Source organism: Aethalodelphis obliquidens, unplaced genomic scaffold, assembly GCF_003676395.1.
Source record: "Aethalodelphis obliquidens isolate GAN/ISIS:26980383/991018 unplaced genomic scaffold, ASM367639v1 scaffold98, whole genome shotgun sequence".
NCBI classification, from domain to species: domain Eukaryota; kingdom Metazoa; phylum Chordata; class Mammalia; order Artiodactyla; family Delphinidae; genus Aethalodelphis; species Aethalodelphis obliquidens.
The window spans coordinates 2,414,145-2,431,095 of NW_020838042.1; the positions used below are offsets into that span (position 1 = coordinate 2,414,145).

Consider the following 16,951-nt stretch of genomic DNA (forward strand, 5'->3'; position numbering starts at 1 on the left):
ACAGACATGTTAAGTCTGTATATAAATGGTAAACTGTGACCCAAGTCTGTGCTCTTAACCTTGAATTATTTTCCTTCTTCATGGATAAAATGTTGTATTAGGTTGGGTCATATGAAGTTGCTGGTACTTGAGGTTTTTATTCCATGAAAATGACAACTTCATTTTGTTCAACCTAAAATACTATTAAAATGAGAAAGTCAGTCCACATTTCCAACTAACATTCTCAAGATGCAAATAAATTAGGGAAATTTATCAAATTCATAAAATAAAAATCTACCACCCACAGGCAAGGAAAGAGTTTGCATTTTTCTTGGTTTCAATTTATGGTTTTCAAGTGGTCATTTAGAAAAGGACATAAAATCAAAAGGAGAATGGAGCATAAATATGACTGGCACTTGAGAGAGGAGGTAGGCAAATTGTAATAAAATAGCTCCAGACAGGAGATGGTCCTGACAAAGTCTAGAGGCAGAAGGATGCAGGATATGATACTACAAACTGCTGCAGCCAACTTCCAATTGTAAAAAGCATAGGTGGACAGAGGGAGACTAGCAAAACCAATACACTGAAAGAAGCTAGGACTCTGATGGCACAACTGAGTCACAGACTTAATGGTCTCGAGTCACCCCACCTGTAAATTTATTGTAATAAGATAATAGATATCCTTATTGTTTTAACCATTGCTTCCCAAACTTTAATGTGTATATGGCTCACGTGGTGAGTGTGTCTTATTACGGACTCTAAGTCAGTGGGTCTGAGAAGAGGGCTGAGATTCTTCATTTCTAACAAATGCCCAGAGGATGCCAATGTCGCTGGTGCATGGATCACACTTTAAGGAGCAATGCTACAAACCACTTTGAGTTGGGCTATTTGTTAGTTACAGTAAGAGGCATCTTAAGGTATACCGTTTTTTAAATAATTTTATTGGAGATCTGTCTCTCACCTCACACCCACTGCAGGAACATTAGCTTCCTTAACATGAAAGAAATCAATGCAAACATAGGATCTGCTTTACAGAGATGCTGTTGGACCCTGGGAAAGCATTTATTCCCCAACCAGTACTGTCCAGAATCTTCTACAATAATGTAAATTTTGTAGATCTGCACTCTCCAATACTGTAGCCGCTATAGCCATGAGTGGTTACTGTGCACTTGAGATATGGCTAGTGTGACTGAGAAACTGAAATTTTACCTATACTTAACTATAATAATTTAATTTCAATTAAATAGCTACATGTGGCTACTGGCTACAGTATTAGCACAACTCTAAACCAACAGATAATTGGATTTACAACAGCAAAAATCCTTATTTGAAGTCTTTACCATACCATTTCTTTATGCAATGCAATATTTATAAGGAATGATATTCTGAGTTAAGGAATCTAGCAATAAATATGAACAGCAATTTTTGATATTTCCATTCTCTAGACACAAACTTATAAATGCCAAAATTGTACATGTTTTTATTAATTTCAGCCGATATTTGATACTCTTAAGAGTGTTTCTTGGACTTTATGTTAATATATTATAAAAGAGATGTAAAAATACTTACAAAAAATTAATCATGTATGTAAAAGTACAGACTTTATAAATCCTAGGGGATTACAGTTAAAAATTACAAAATTACCAAGAATGGTAAACCCTTTAGGAAGACAAGTTCTCAAGCCCAATTTCCTAGACTTCATAATTATTTGTTTATATGCAATTCTTAACGAAGAAATACAACTAACAGAAGAAGGTAAAGTATTATTGTGAATTTCTAGATTACAAAAGAATCACCAGCGATGTTCAATTAACATGTTATAAATTCACAATACAATCCCATGATTTAAGTTGTCAATAAAACATATAGTTGGCCAGTGTGAATTAGAGAAACTTAATTAACAAGACATTTTTAAACTACATGCCATTTAGTAACTAAAATCACACTGATAAAAACTAAAATTAATTTATTCACTTATTTAAACTGTTGGCTTGAAAATCTTAGCAAAATGGTTTTAATGAATAGATTATAGAGTTCTGATTTTACCTCAGGAATTGCTTACACGCAACCAGATGCTCCAAGAATTCTGACATATGCTTAAACGTGTAGCTATATAAACCCTATAAATCCCCGTATATGGGTTTTTATTTCATTTACTCTATTAATAAAGTGGCCATTGAAGGTGATGTTTAAGTCCAGTTTTTATTCAAATTATCACATAAAGGTGAATTAGTGGAATTTATCTCTAGCCAGGTGATTCCAATGAACACCCAGGGTTGAAAATTATTGTATTGGTTCTCAGGACTCAGGCATAATATTTACATAAGCCCTGGGATGATGACAAGTGGCAAACGTTTTGGTAGCTGACCCCAGGCAGCATGGCCACTTTATTAACCAGAGGCATGGAGATAATATGGACATAAGTTTATGGTAAATAAAAATGTCTTTACCCAATTATTTATAAACTAATAATACTTTATAAGTAGTACACTATCTATTAAATAGTAATTCTGACCTTGCACAATTTGGGACTTATAAATAAAATTTTATTTGTGAGTAACAAATTATATTCATCATTTGTCAGACAATAAAAGTATTACTGTAATTAATCCTAATGATGCAGGAACTGATATTAGCCCCAATTTACCGATGGGGGAACAAAGGTTTACCTGAGTCAAAAGGCAAGCAAGGGGAGGTGGGAAAGTGGGAATCAGGTATTGTGGCCCTGGGGTCTGCTTCACCATTATGCTATATTACCTGTACAAATGATACTTTTTTAGAGATAACTTTTGTATCTATTCCTCATTTCATCTATGTCAGTGATTATCAAGAAGGAAAAATAGAAGAAAAAAGAAGGTCATTTACTGGGATTTTCTAGATTTTTGTCATTAATAGATAATTTTACTCTTTCTTCTCACCAAAACAAGGGGACATTATAAGGTTTACGTTAATGACAGAAACCACCATACACTTTGAGACCCGGTTCCCGTCAAACATATGGTGACAAAGTAAAATGAATGACCAGACATTTTAAATATTTATAATGTTTCATTAAATGTAAGAAACAGAAAATCTGATATATTCCAGGCAAAAAAAGCAAACATTGCTTTAAAACAGAAAAACAATATTGATAAATTCAAGAAAACTTTCAGTCACATATGTACAAATACATAAAGGGTTTCTGTTGTCCGGCAGTAATGAATGGGCCATATAAAGCACATGAGTATTTTTCAACTCTCAAGGCTTAGAACATTTATCAAAGGTCACTGAATGCCCTGTGAAACATAAGGCTTAAAACTAAGAATCCAATAAAGTAATGACTCCCAAATGCATAAGACTTTCACCATCACTGTCACTTCTACTTGACCACCTTTACTGTCACCACCTCCACCACCAATATCTGCCAGTTCCCATACTAAATTTCTTAAAGTCTATCATCAGAATCTGTGCACGTGCTTAATCCCTCCTGCTCCCCTGCACCTCCTTGCCTTAAAAAGGCCATCCTCTTTCCTCCAACTCCTAACCACACCTTAAAAGACCCAGCTGCAAAGCCTGACACTAGACAGTGGTCTTCTGTCTCTAAATCTTAGGCACTAGTGTAGTAGGAGTTTCCATTGGAGAATGAAGTGAGGCAACGGTCTAACAGAATCATATGAAGAGTTTCTTTTTTTCCCCCAAAACAGATGTGTCCATGCTCTTCTCTACAACACCACCACTCCCACCAATCGGTACACTGACATCTTGGGCCAGGGAAGAAAGCAAGGAGAACAGGTCAGGCACATTTTTTGAAAGCTCCCACTAATTCTCACACTTACCATTCTATTATACCCTGCAACCTGGTAGTGGAGGCCAGTTTTTATTCTACAGCCTCACAATAAATATTTTAGAAAGAACTCACCTGCAAAGTTTCTCTTCCAACAACAGAAATGAAACTTTCAATCCTCCCTCAAAATCAAACGTATTTATTTAGTATTTATTTTTCCACTGAATGGAATATGAAAAACAGTATTGTGTTCAAAAAGGACTCTGTGAAACAAAAATGCACCACTGTATTTTTTTTTTTTTTGGATTGTATTGGGATTTACCGAATTAACAAATGAGTTCCAGGAATGTCTGTCTTCTTATTTGCCAGTAACTCTGAGTAAAGAGGAGGCCCATGTGGTCCTGGCTCACCCGTATCCTGAGGATGATGTTGGTAAACCAGCTTAAGGTGTGGAGGGTCACTTATTGGGGCCCCAACTTGGGCCATTCCTGGGTCCTGATTTCTGCCACCTCACCTCCAAAAGGGAGCTCTGTCACATGAAGCACCTAGCAATCCCCCAAGACTAAAGTAGCCATGAATGGGGCCACTTTCCCAGTGACCACAGAGAAGCAAGGGCCAGGGGATGATGCTACCTCAGCCACTTCCTTCAACTGGAATGGAAGAGGGGCATACATCATGTAGGACTACCGGGGTTTTTTATAATAAATCTCAAAAATGAATTAGTGTTTAATGTCTCTGAGAACAAAATCAAACCAAACTTTCCTTTCCACTTGGATCTTGATGCTATTTTATTCCTCCATCCATATAGCTTAACAACAGTTTAATTACTGAGATTCTTCAACTATCCAGAGCAATATTAAAGTTCAAAATGCAAACAAATTCATTTGCATTTTGACAGCATAAATTCAATATAGTAACAGTAACATAATAAAAAAGCTGCATGGTTGGATGCAATAGATTCTTGTGGCAAATACACTATGGCAACACTCAATTCAATCTTCCTGATTAAATACTTACAAAGTGGGTGAAGAAACTCTCAGATGTCATCACAAACCAAAGGTGACTCTTAAATACGATTGGAAGTCTGTTTAAATTATCACTAGTAAAAATGGGGTATGTTGACACTCTAAGATCATATTAATTTATGCAATAAAAACCCACTCTCAACTTCAAAAATTATGTTACTATATAATATCTGGCATATACGAGACATACAATAAATATTAATTGAATGCATAAATAATATCACTTATCAATCAGACATAAGACAATATAGTACAAAAATGTATACACTTTTCCAATCAGAAATACCAGAATTAAGATTATAAAAATGTCAACTTCCATTAAATCTGCTCCTGTTGAGACAGTCCACTGATTTAATTTGAATCAGTTTTCTAGCCATAAATGAGAATAGCAACACTTTACCTGACACATTGTTTCTCAAACATGCTGAGCTCACTCCTGCCTTGAGATCTTGCCATTTGCTTCCCTTTGGCACAGCTATTAGCATGGACATTCCCTCCCTTCGTTTAGGCCTCTTCTTAAATATTACCTCATCAGGGAGGCCTTCCCTAACTGACCATGTACCCACAGTAACACAACGTTTCACTCTCTAAATCTATCCCCTGCCTTTTTTCCCCCTTTTTATCATTTAATGCCATCTGCTATGATATACATATTTTACATATTTTTTAATTGTCTGTCTCCTCCCACGAACAAGGCATGCTCAATAAGAGAGGGATTTAGTCTGTTCTGTCCACTGATATTTCCCCAGTATCTAAAACAGTGCAGGGAACACAGGAGGTAAGAATTGTTAGTTAGATGGATGAATGAATGATTGAGCTTAATTTTCTAATTATCATTATTTATCTTTCTGAAAAAGCAGTGTTCCAAAAAATGCTACTCTCAATTCTCTGAATTCCAGAGATTTGGCTTTCCTATTTATAATTTAAACTATGAGAGTCACATACTTTATATTATCGGAACAAGTTGTGTCCACATTTTTTTTTTTGGCCATACCACGTGGCTTGTGGGATTTTAGCTCCCCAACCAGGGACTGACCCGGGCCCCCACTCTCTGTCCACATTTTAACTGTGTGTTGTTTACAGAAAAGACTGTCATGGCTGGCCATATCGATTTAAACCTGATCAACTTACTGTATGTTAATAACTGCTGCTTATTAGGCCAATAATGAATTGTCAATACTCTCACACTGTCTCTATTCTATATTCTTTCACAAGAATCTTGCTGTTCCATGTCAACATTTGAGGAATGGACGTGACATCACCAGCATCATTTCTGGAGCTTCTGAGAAAGTAGTTAATATGTTTGGCCCACCTCAGTTGATAGAAAAATCGGGTGCTTAGGAATCACCTGAGCTCTCATAAAGTTACAGATTCTGATTCTGTTGTATAAGGGCTGAGATTCTGCATTTTTGACTACGCCTCAGGTGATGTTGTTGCTAGTGGCTCCTGAACCACCTTGATCTGCAAGGAATTCTTATTTTAACATGATTAGAAGAAAAAAATGTATTAATGAAACCATGATATAAAATGACAAGTGAGTCTAAGATTACACACTGTTAAAAAGTTCACTGCAGGGTTTCCCTGGTGGCGCAGTGGTTGAGAGTCCGCCTACCGATGCAGGGGACGCGGGTTCATGCCCCGATCCGGGAAGATCCCACATGCCGCGGAGCGGCTGGGCCGTGAGCCACGGTCGCTGAGCCTGCGCGTCAGGAGCCTGTGCTCCACAATGGGAGAGGCCACGACAGTGAGAGGCCCCCGTACCGCGAAAAAAAAAAAAAAAAAGTTCACTGCAACAAATTCATTTAACAGATTAAAACTACTTAAGAAATTAATTCATTTATTCATCCATTCATTCAGATATTCACATGTGCAATGTGTTAGTCACTTCACTTGGGAGAAAACAACCCACCCATTTGTTCAGCAACTCTTTTGCTCTATTCACTCCCACATATGTTATCTCATTTCCAGGTTGGAACAGACATTTGAAAGAGAGAGACAGAAAAAAAAAAAAGATGAGCCAGAGTTGTGAGACATATTTTTCTCTCCAGTCAAAGTGTTGATGGTGATTCACAATTATTTCCTATGTTATGGCTTGTATTTTCACCCAGAGACTATTCGTATCTCTCCTCCTGCTGATGTAAACCAGAACACAACTTCACTTGGCCTCCTTACTGACTTACTTTCATTTGTTTTTCCCTCACCATCACAAAGGTTTTAGTTTCCCCCTGCATGTCCTAACCACAATTATCAGAGAAGTTGATGGAACTTGAGTCCTTGTAGAAATGTCAGTAAATCTCTTTTGCTCTCTGCAGGTTGCATTTTTCAATCAAATTAATTAGCTTATTCATAGAGAAGAAAATCTTCTGTTTTCCCTACGCCAGTAGTCTTCTTGTACTTCCACAGAGGGAAGTTTTGTCTTTTTCTTCTCTCTCCCTCACCTCCCACCACCCAAAGGATATTCTACAGCATAAAAATGAAACAAAACAAAAATCATTTTGCCTACTCTTCTGAAGGTTTCCAGCTCGAGCATGTCAACAGATACTGTCTTGTCTTAATTATTTTATTTTAACTATGCAATCAATGGCACTTAGTTCTTTCATTTCAATCTCATAAACATTGTTAAAGATTGGTAATTGACCAACAGCAGCATGTTTATGTCAAGGTAGTGTGTGGCTAGAGATATCTTAACAAAGTTCTTTATTATATTAGCCTTTGCTTCATTATCAATTCATGTCCACGAAGATATCAGAATTGAAGAGGAAAGAAATTAACAAGGAAAGAATCCAGTGAGAATAGAATAAAATGGAAAGAAAGGAAGAAGCATCTACATATTTATGTTTTTACTTACATTCCTTTGAAAGGAATATTTTTAAATGTTTCAATAATAAAATTATAACTTCAAATGCAATTTTTATCACACTGCTCATGTTCCCTTGCCCCACAGAAAACATTCACAAACAAATCCTTTGGGGGAAAAAATGAGCAAGGGAATTAGAACAGGCTGGAGGAAAAAAAGAACAAAAAATATATATGAGGCATAGCTATACAGTATGGTTAAAATAATTAACCTACGGCTAGTCATCTTATTTATAATGATGATAATTCTTTACATTTCGTAATAATTTTGCATTCATAATCTACTTTTCATACCCTATCTTGGCCAGTATCTTTTAGAGGTGTGCCAGGTTCTGTGGAACTGCCACTGTTCCAGAAATCAGTAACTGAGGACCACAGAGGGAAAGTATGTCGCCCAGTTCACATAAATATGTGTTTGAGAAAGGGAGACCTTATCCCTTAGGCAAATTAGAGTAGATTTAGCATAAGTTGGAAATCAGAGCATTTTGTTACCTCTGTATTTTTAAAATTTCCTGTTTTGTTTGATAATTGTTAATGGTTTGTGGGATAAACAGCATTTCCTAGATACAACCTGTATAAAGGTAGCGTCTGTATGTATGAGGCAAGGATGCCTGTTTCCAGGGGAAAAAAAAAATCTTGACTGTTAGAACAGCAAAAAAGAAAATAAATACAGCAGGAATGGTTTATAAATTAATGACTGGGCTAAGATAGTAGAATACATGCATGTATTATTACAACCACCTCCTGGCATAAGATACTAGCATCTCTTACCTGGGCTATGGCACTGATTATAACTGCCCTGTCTTCTAGTGGTATTACCGATATTTTCTTTACCTGTTTTTCCCCTACTTAAAACCTTTTGATGGCTTTTTCTTGTACTTATGCTAGAACTCAAAGCCCTTGACTTTACCCTGACACTGCAATACACGACAAGACCCCTACGTATATTTCAACCCCATCTCATACTTCAGCTGTCTAATCTTCCCTCCTGCAACTCTCCAGCTATGCTGGCCTTTTGGTTCCTCTATCAAGCCAGACTGTCCCTATTTTAGGGCTTTTGCATTGGCTGTTGCCTCTGTCTGAAGTGTACTTCCTCCTGATCTGTATATGGTGGTTCCTTCTTGTCATTCAAATTTCAAATTAAATGGCACCGCCCCAGAAATAACATTCCTGGGTCACAAAGGCTAAGTTAGCCCCTCAAACTCAAACTCTATCACATTACGTTTTAATCTCTTCAAAAAACGTATTCCTATCTGATATTTTTTGTGTATATGTGTGTGTGTGCGTGTGTGTGTGTGTGTGTGTGTGTGTGTTTTAATTTTACTGGATGTCAGACTCTCTAGAGCTTCTGGAACCTTGCCTCTTGTGTTCATTACTGTATCCCCAATGCCTTGAAATGTAACTGATATTTTGAGGCAGTCCATTAATATTTATTAATATTTGTGTGTATAGAGATACAGATGTAAATAGTATTATATACATATACACACACTATTACATATATAGTGTTTATATATATCACAATGACTATATATTGAATGTAATTTGATTACTGCTCATAGATATGTTGGTAGATAACTTATAACTTACAAGTGTAAATATTCATAGATTTTAGTTATCAGTTTATCTGTATTCCCAGGCAATTTTTTTACTTTTGTGATAAGACAACAACTTAAGAATTCTAGCTGTCTTTGGTTATATCTCATAGGCCTAGAGAAACCTTAATTATCATTCCTCTCACCCTAACTCTATGCTTAGGCAGGGGTAATGGCTTCTGACTGGGTCTACCCATACCCTATCTTTCTTTGTGGGAGCAAGTTGAAAGGTGCGGACTAATCTATTTTTTGTCTGTTAGCAATTTACTATGCCTTCCTACTCCTAAGTAGTCATATGTTTGGAAACAATAGGTAATGCTCCAAATTGAAGCTAATCATCAACATGGCCATGATAGCAGAAACCGAACAGGTAGCAATGTAGTAAAGCATTAAATAAAACCTCACATTATATTTTTTTAAATACTGGCAACATCCTATTGTTATAATCAGCTTTCGATTCCTCTAAAACAATCTATCAAAAGCCAGGTCCTCCATAGTTTGCATACTGGCTTATCTCATTTAGAATTTTATGCATGAAAACCCACAGAGTTAGTGAAAGTGGTGGGAGAAACTTACTATTATTTACAAACTCACAAGAAATTTCTGAATTTGCTTGGCTTAAAAAATCCTTTGTGTATGTGTATCTCAACAAATTGTCCAGACAAGTCTATGTGCTACAAGCAGTTCTGTATTAGTGTCTCATTTTAAAACCTCTATTATGTTTTAACAAAAGCTATGCCAGCTAAGAGGCTGCCCTTACCTTCTTGCTAATCATTCTAAAAGCTTAAATACAAACCGAAGTCCCCCAAACTTCCCTAAGGACAAACTATACTTTGATGTCAATCTTAGCTCAGTAATATTGATATTTCAGGTTTTACATCCTCCAGCAGGATGGGGGTGAGGAAATTACACATATATGTGTGTGTACATGGTCATCCATGCGTGTGTGTGTGTGTTGTCATCCATCACCTAATGGTAGATATCTCTTTAACAAGGGAATTTTTAAAAATTAACCTGTTTTTAAATGTTATAATAACAGATTAAAAACTTGGGATTTTAACTTTAGGCTGAATTCACCTTTTCTCAACTCAGTCTCAAGCTGCAATTAATTAACTGTTAGTATGAATAATTAATCCCATATTGTTAGTCCTATTGAAAAAAGAGAGTGAGGAACGATGGAGGTATTTAACCTCCAGAAGAGGATGGCAAAACAGAATGCACGAAGAAAAAGAGGGTGGTGCCACTATGGGAAAGGCAGTAAAGGAGGAGGTTTGATTTTAAAGACTTTCAAATTTTATCTGAGGTTGCTCTGTTTAAGTTGCACAAACGGGTGCAAACAAAAGTTGCAACCTGAAGAATGATGGCATATGACCACAAGTAGGAGGCTCTATATCTTATGATTTATAATAATAAATGGGTGGCATAAACTAGTTGAGCCTTGGGCATGGGGGGGAGACTTAATAGTTATAATATGGCTATTATAATTCTCACATCTAGGGTTAGTTGCAATCGTCGAAATGATCACAGCTGGGGGAAAAGTCAACATGCACAGACTACTATCTCCAGGTTTAGAACAACAATATTCGTGAAAATTCTATCTTATATATGCTTTATTTATTCTTTCAAAATACACGAGCTTAAAAATGTGTTTTTCGAACTCCAGTTCGTTTCAGGACCCAGTTTGGGGAAAAAAAAAGATGCTCAGAGTCTGAAAGCTCGTGACGCAAAGCTGCTGAACGAGTACCGGGATCCGAGGGGACGTCCCCACACCTCAAGAGGCAGCGAGCAGGCAGCAGCTTCAGGGAGCTCAGCAGCTGTGTGGATGAAAGGCTCTTGGTGCTGCAGCAAGGAGTGACTGCTGTGCCGCTGAGGTGAGAGAGCCAACTTCAGAACACTGGTCAACAAGAGACCTCCCAGCTCCACGTAATATCAAACGGCGAAAATCTCCCAGAGATCTCCATCTCAACACCAACACCCAGCTTCACTCAACGACCAGCAAGCTACAGTGCTGGACACCCTATGCCAAATGACTAGCAAAACAGGAACACAACCCCACCCATTAGCAGAGAGGCTGCCTAAAATCATAATAAGGCCACAGACACCCCAAAACACACCACCAGACGTGGACCTGCCCACCTGAAAGATTCAGCCTCATCCATCAGAACACAGACACTAGTCCCCTTCACCAGGAAGCCTACAAAACCCACTGAACCAACCTTAGCCACTGGAGACAGACACCAAAAACAACGGGAACTACGAAACTGCAGCCTGCAAAAAGGAGACCCCAAACACAGTAAGAGAAGCAAAATGAGAAGACAGAAAAGCACACAGCAGATGAAGGAGCAAGATAAAAACCTACCAGACCTAACAAATGAAGAAGAAATAGGCAGTCTACCTGAAAAAGAATTCAGAATAATGATAGTAAAGATGATCCAAAATCTTGGAAGTAGAATAGAGAAAATGCAAGAAACATTTAACAAGGACCTAGAAGAACTAAAGAGGAAACAATCAAAGATGAAAAACACAATAAATGAAATTTAAAATACTCTAGAAGGGATCAATAGCAGAATAACTGAGGCAGAAGAATGGATAAGTGACCTGGAAGATAAAATAGTGGAAATAACTACTGCAGAGCAGAATAAAGAAAAAAGAATGAAAAGAACTGAGGACAGTCACACAGACCTCTGGGACAACATTAAATGCACCAACATTCGAATTACAGGGGTCGCAGAAGAAGAAGAGAAAAAGAAAGGGACTGAGAAAATATCTGAAGAGATTATAGTTGAAAACTCCCCTAATATGGGAAAGGAAATAGTTAATCAAGTCCAGGAAGCACAGAGAGTCCCATACAGGATAAATCCAAGGAGAAACATGCCAAGACACATATTAATCAAACTGTCAAAAATTAAATACAAAGAAAACATATTAAAAGCAGCAAGGGAAAAACAACAAGTAACACACAAGGAAATCCCCATTAAGGTTAACAGCTAATCTTTCAGCAGAAACTCTGCAAGCCAGAAGGGACTGGCAGGACATATTTAAAGTGATGAAGGAGAAAAACCTACAACCAGAATTACTCTACCCAGTAAGGATCTCATTCAGATTTGATGGAGAAATTAAAACCTTTACAGACAAGCAAAAGCTGAGAGACTTCAGCACCACCAAACCAGCTTTACAACAAATGCTAAAGGAACTTCTCTAGGCAAGAAACACAAGAGAAGGAAAAGACCTACAATAACAAACCCAAAACAATTAAGAAAATGGGAATAGGAAAGTACATATCCATAACTACCCTAAATATAAATGGATTAAATGCTCCCACCAAAAGACACAGACGGGCTGAATGGATATAAAAGCAAGACCCATATATATGCTGTGTACAAGAGACACACTTCAGACCTAGGGACACATAAAGACTGAAAGTGAGGGGATGGAAAATGATATTCCATGCAAATAGAAACCAAAAGAAAGCTGGAGTAGCAATTCTCATATCAGACAAAATAGACTTTAAAATAAAGACTACTACAAGAGACAAAGAAGGACACTACATAATGATCAAGGGATCAATCCAACAAGAAGATATAACAATTGTAAATATTTATGCACCCAACACAGGAGCACCTCAATACATAAGGCAAATAGTAACAGTCATAAAAGGGGAAACAGGGGATTCCCTGGTGGCGCAGTGGTTAAGAGTCCGCCTGCTGATGCAGAGGACACGGGTTCATACTCTGGTCCAGGAGGATCCCACATGCTGTGGAGCGGCTGGGCTCATGAGCCATGGCCGCTGAGCCTGCGCATCCAGAGCCTGTGCTCCGCAATGGGAGAGGGTACAGCACTGAGAGGCACACGTACCACAAAAAAAAAAAATTAAAAAAACAAGGGGGAAATCGACAGTAACACATTCATAGTAGGGGACTTTAACACCCCACTTTCACCAATGGACAGATCATCCAAAATGAAAATAAATAAGGAAACACAAGCTTTAAATGATACATTAAATAAGATGGACTTAATTGATATTTATAGGACATTCCATCCAAAAACCAAAGAATACACATTTTTCTCAAGTGCTCATGGAATATTCTCCAGGATAGATCATATCGTGGCTCACAAATCAAGCCTTGGTAAATTTAAGAAAATTGACATCATATCAAGTATCTTTTCTGACCTCAACTCTGTGAGACTAGATATCAATTACAGGAAAAGATCTGTAAAAAATACATGGAGGCTAAACAATACACTACTTACTAACGAAGTGATCACTGAAGAAATCAAAGAAGAAATCAAAAAATACCTAGAACCAAATGATAATGGAGACACAACGACCCAAAACCTATGGGATGCAGCAAAAGCAGTTCTAAGAAGGAAGTTTATGACAATACAATCCTACCTTAAGAAACAGGAAACATCTCGAATAAACAACCTAACTTTGTACCTAAAGCAATTAGAGAAAGAAGACCAAAACAACCCCAAAGTTAGCAGAAGGAAAGAAATCATAAAGATCAGATCAGAAATAAGTGAAAAAGAAATGAAGGAAACGATAGCAAAGATCAATAAAACTAAAAGCTGGTTCTTTGAGAAGATAAACAAAATAGATAAACCATTAGCCAGACTCATCAAGAAAAAAGGGAGAAGACTCAAATCAATAGAATTAGAAATGAAAAAGAAGAAGTAACAACTGACACTACAGAAATACAAAAGATCATGAGAGATTACTACAAGCAACTCTATGCCAATAAGATGGACAAACTGGAAGAAATGGACAAATTCTTAGAAATGCACAACCTACCAAGACTGAATCAGGAAGAAATAGAAAATATGAACAGACCAATCACAAGCACTGAAATTGAAACTGTGATTAAAAATCTTCCAACAAACAAAAGCCCAGTACCAGATGGCTTCACAGGCGAATTCTATTAAACATTTAGAGAAGAGCTAACACCTATCCTTCTCAAACTCTCCCAAAATATAGCAGAGGGAGGAACACTCCCAAACTCATTCAATGAGGCCAACAACACCCTGATACCAAAACCAGACAATGATGTCACAAAGAAAGAAAACTACAGGCCAATATCACTGATGAACATAGATGCAAAAATCCTGAACAAAATACTAGCAAACAGAATCCAACAGCACATTAAAAGGATCATACACCATGATCAAGTGCGGTTTATCCAAGAAATGCAAGGATTCTTCAATATACACAAATCAATCAACGTGATACACCATAATAACAAATGGAAGGAGAAAAACCAGATGATCATCTCAATAGATGCAGAGAAAGCTTCTGACAAAATTCAACACCCATTTATGATAAAAACCCTGCAGAAAGTAGGCATACAGGCAACTTTCCTCAACATAATAAAGGCCATATATGACAAACCCACAGCCAACATCATCCTCAATGGTGAAAAACTGAAACCATTTCCACTAAGATCAGGAACAAGACAAGGTTGCCCTCTCTCACCACTCTTATTCAACATAGTTTTGGAAGTTTTAGCCACAGCAATCACAGAAGAAAAGGAAATAAAAGGAATCCAAATTGGAAAAGAAGAAGTAAAGCTGTCACTGTTTGCACATGGCATGATACTATACATAGAGAATCCTAAAGATGCTACCAGAAAACTATTAGAGCTAATCAATGAATTTGGTAAAGTAGCAGGATACAAAATTAATGCACAGAAATCTCTGGCATTCCTATACACTAATGATGAAAAATATGAAAATGAAATTAAGAAAACACTTCCATTTACCACTGCAACAAAAAGAATAAAGTATCTAGGAATAAACCTACCTAAGGAGACAAAAGACCTGTATGCAGAAAATTATAAGACACTGATGAAAGAAATTAAAGTAGATACAAACAGATGGAGAGATATACCATGTTCTTGGATTGGAAGAATCAACATTGTGAAAATGACTCTACTACCCAAAGCAATCTACAGATTCAATGCAATCCCTATCAAATTACCAAAGGCATTTTTCACAGAACTAGAACAAAAAACTTCACAATTTGTATGGAAGCACAAAAGACCCCGAATAGCCAAAGCAATCTTGAGAAAGAAAAACGGAGCTGGAGGAATTAGGCTCCCTGACTTCAGACTATACTACAAAGCTACAGTAATCAAGACACTATGGTACTGGCACAAAAACAGAACGATAGATCAATGGAACAGGATAGAAAGCCCAGAGATAAACCCACGCACATATGGTCACCTTATCTTTGATAAAGGAGGCAGCAATGTACAGTGGAGAAAGGACAGCCTCTTCAATAAGTGGTCCTGGGAAAACTGGACAGGTACATGTAAAAGAATGAGATTAGAACACTCCCTAGCACCATACACAAAAATAAGCTCAAAATGGATTAAAGACCTAAATGTAAGGCCAGAAACTATCAAACTCTTAGAGGAAAACTTAGGCAGGAAACTCTATGAGATAAATCACAGCAAGATCCTTTTTGACCCACCTCCTAGAGAAATGGAAATAAAAACAAAAATAAACAAATGGGACCTAATGAAACTTCAAAGCTTTTGCACAGCAAAGGAAACCATAAACAAGACCAAAAGACAACCCTCAGAATGAGAGAAAATATTTGCAAATGAAGTAGTTGACAAAAGATTAATCTCCAAAATTCACAAGCAGCTCATGCAGCTCAATACCAAAAAAACAAATAACCTAATCCAAAAATGGGCATAAACCTAAACAGACATTTCTCCAAAGAAAATATACAGACTGCCAACAAACACATGAAAGAATGCTCAACATCATTAATCATTAGAGAAATGCAAATCAAAACTACAATGAGATATCATCTCACACCGGTCAGAATGGCCATCCTCAAAAAATCTAGAAACAATAAATGCTGGAGAGGGTGTGAAGAAAAGGGAACACTCTTGCACTGCTGGTGGAAATGTGAATTAGTACAGCCACTATGGAGAACAGTATGGAGGTTCCTTAAAAAACTACAAATAGAACTACCATATGACCCAGCAATCCCACTACTGGGCATATACCCTGAGAAAACCATAATTCAAAAAGTGTCATGTATCAAAATGTTCATTGCAGCTCTATTTACAATACCCAGGACATGGAAGCAACCTAAGTGCCCATCATTGGATGAATGGATAAAGAAGATGTGGCACATATATACAATGGAATATTACTGAGCCATAAAAAGAAACAAAATTGAGTTATTTTTAGTGAGATGGATGGACCTAGAATCTGTCATACCGAGTGAAGTAAGTCAGAAAGAGAAAGACAAATACCGTATGCTAACACATATATATGGAATCTAAGAAAAAAAATGTCATGAAGAACCTAGGTGTAAGACACAGACCTACTAGAGAATGGACTTGAGGATACGGGGAGGGGGAAGGGTAAGCTGGACGAAGTGAGAGACTGGCATGGACATATATACACTACCAAATGTAAAACAGATAGCTAGTGGGAAGCAGCCGCAGAGCACAGGGAGATCAGCTCGGTGCTTTGTGACCGCCTGGAGGGGTGGGATAGGAGGGAGACGCAAGAGGGAAGAGATATGGGAACATATGTATATGTATAACTGAGTTACTTTGTTATAAAGCAGAAACTAACACACCATTGTAACACAATTATACTCCAATAAAGATGTTAAAAAAAAATGTGTTTTTCCCCTCCCTATTGTCACACTATAATTTAGTACTGGAATAACAATCCTTCTAGCATATCTAATGAGTTTCTTTGGTCGTATT

The 16,951-nt window shown here is 37.2% G+C and overlaps 1 protein-coding gene across 3 annotated transcripts in view; it reads right to left on the minus strand.

Moving 5' to 3' along the window:
• The window catches only part of DMD (dystrophin), a 2,234,319-nt gene that overhangs the window by 1,528,520 nt on the left and 688,848 nt on the right, over window positions 1-16,951 (minus strand). The window lies entirely within an intron of this gene.